Raw genomic sequence first — 2,642 nt, 5'->3', positions numbered from 1 at the left:
GTTGCTGGAAGAATGTCAAAAAGTGCCAACTCAAGCCATGTATAAAAGAAGCAAAGGAGGAGCTGGGAAAATGAGAATGGGCCAATGTTCAGAGAGAAGGGAGACCTCCAGAAAGGGAAAGAAAGAATAGTCAAGCTCCAGAACTGTCTTAGGGTTTTTGCCTGGGGAGGAGGGGTGGGTGGGGGACTTCCAAATTAACTTTCAGATCCCATAAATTATTTCTATCATTCTTCCACTATCCTTTTCCCTTGGACATTTTCACATGAGTGAAATCATATGGTATTTGTTTTTCTCTGACTGACTTATTTCCCTTAGCATATACACTCTAGCTCCATCTATGTCATTGCAAATGTCAAAATTCATTCTTTTATGGCTGAATAATATTCCACTGTATATATATATACCGCCTCTTCTTTATCCATTCATCAGTCAGTGGACACTTGGGCTGCTTCCATGTCTTGACTATTGTAAATAATGTGCTATAAACATAGGGGCACATGTGCCCCTTTGAATTAGTGTTCTTGTATTCTTTGGATACTCAGTAGTGCGATTGCTGGACCATAAGGTAGTTCTATTTTTAACTTTTTGAGGGACCTCCATACTGTTTTCTACAGTGGCTGCACCAGTTTGCATGACCATCAATAATGCCAGAGGGTGCTTCTCATGGTTCCAGTAGGGAGAGAAGGAGGAAGCAGGGAGCAGGGTGGTTGGAGCCCTCCCACCTGCCCCTGCCTGTAGCTTCTGCCACGGCTGCCACCACTCTTCTGTGTGGGAAAGGAAGTGTGAGTCCCAGCTGGAGCAGGTAGCGGTATTGCTGCGGGTCGATCGAAGACAATGGCGGATATAGATAAATTCAACATGGACAGCATCATCCAAGGATTGCTGGAAGTAAGCAGGTCCAAGCCTGGTCAGAATGTCCAGCTACAGGAGAATGAAATCTGAGGACTGTGCTTAAAGTCCTGAGAGATCTTTCTCAGTCAACCTATCCTACTAGAACTTGAAGCACCACTCAAAATATGTGTGATATCCATGGGCAATACTATGATTTGTTTCAACTTTTTGAGTACGGTGGTTTCCCACCAGAAAGCAACTATCTGTTTCTTGGGGACTACGTGCACGGGGGAAGCTGTCACTGGAGACTGTCTGTCTCTTACAGACTTACAAAATCAAATATCCCGAGATTTTTTCTTCTCAGAGGAAACCATGAGTGTGCCAGCATCAATAGAATTTATGGATTATGATGAATGTAAAAGAAGATATAACATTAAACTATGGAAAACTTTCACAGACTGCTTTAAACTGTTTACCAATAGCAGCCATTGTGGATGAGATGATATTCTGTTGTCAGGGATGTTTATCACCAGATCTTCAATCTATAGAGTGGATTCAGGGAATTAAGAGACCAACTAATGTACCAGATCAAGGTCTTCTTTGTGATCTTTTGTGGTCTGACCCTGATAAAGATGTTTTAGTCTGGGGTGAAAATGACAGAGGAGTGTCCTTCACATTTGGTGCAGAAGTGGTTGTAAAATTTCTCCATAAGCATGACTTGGATCTTATATGTAGAGCCCACCAGGTGGTTGAAGATGGATATGATTTTTTTTTTTTTCAAAAAGGCAGTTGGTCACTCTGTTTTCTGCACCCAATTATTGTGGAGAGTTTGACAGTGCAGGTGCCATGAGTGTGGACAAAACTCTAATGTGTTCTTTTCAGATTTTAAGGCCTGCAGAGAAAAAGAAGCTGAATGCCATGAGACCTGTAACACCTCCAAGGAGTATGATCATAAAGCAAGCAAATAAATAGATGTCATTTTGACACTGCCTAGTTGGGACTTGTAATATAGAGTATATAATCTTCATTTTTAAAACTGTAATGTGTATTGGTCAGCTTGCTCAAATAGTGTGTTTGTGAGGCCCCGCTTCCATTTTTTGAGTTAATGAATGGCATTTGCTGATTATAACAGCAAATGAAAGACTCTCCACTCCCAAGAAAAAAATGTTTTGTTTTTTTAAATTCTGTAGTCCTTTTGCAAACAACTTTAATGATGGTGTTAAAGCTGTATGCCCCAGAACAGTTTATCCTGTCTAAGAGGTAAGTATACAACTGATCTTTTTAAAATTCAGTTCAACCCATGAATGATGAAATGCTCATTTTCTTTAGGATATAAAGAGAGCCCTAGGGTGCTCAATCTGTACATGTTATTGTCATAAAATACATACCATTGATGCAAACCACTGTGAACACTTTTTTTAAAATTTTGTTTCAAAAGGGATTGCTTTTTTTCTCTCATTGTCTTGTCATGTACAAACTAGTTTTTATAGCTATCAACATTAAGGTTAACTCAACGTTGCCAGCATCACTGGTATGATGTATATTTAATTACACTTTCCCCTACCATATACTCAAAATGATGATTAAAGCCATTATTTAAAAAACAGTAGTGCAAGAGGGTTCCTTTTTCTCCACATCCTCACCAACATGTGTTGTTTCTTGTATTGTTGATTTTAGCCATTTTGACAGGTGTGAAGTGATATCTCATTGTAGTTTTGATTTGCATTTCCCTGATAATGTGATGATGAGCATCTTTTCCTTTTTCCCCCAAATTTTTATTTAAATCCTAATTATTTAATATGTAATGTAAT

The 2,642-nt window shown here is 39.1% G+C and overlaps 1 pseudogene; it reads left to right on the top strand.

The window, feature by feature from the left end:
• The first annotated feature begins 834 nt into the window (after window positions 1-834).
• Window positions 835-1,803, top strand: LOC114224765 (serine/threonine-protein phosphatase PP1-gamma catalytic subunit pseudogene; annotated as a pseudogene).
• Window positions 1,804-2,642: the final 839 nt, after the last annotated feature.

This window comes from Eumetopias jubatus, unplaced genomic scaffold (genome assembly GCF_037043125.1).
Source record: "Eumetopias jubatus isolate StellerSeaLion01/CBP00866 unplaced genomic scaffold, mEumJub1_p1.0 scaffold_17, whole genome shotgun sequence".
NCBI classification, from domain to species: Eukaryota; Metazoa; Chordata; class Mammalia; order Carnivora; family Otariidae; genus Eumetopias; species Eumetopias jubatus.
Note: the sequence above shows the minus strand (reverse complement) of the source record. Positions and strands in the feature narration are given on the sequence as shown.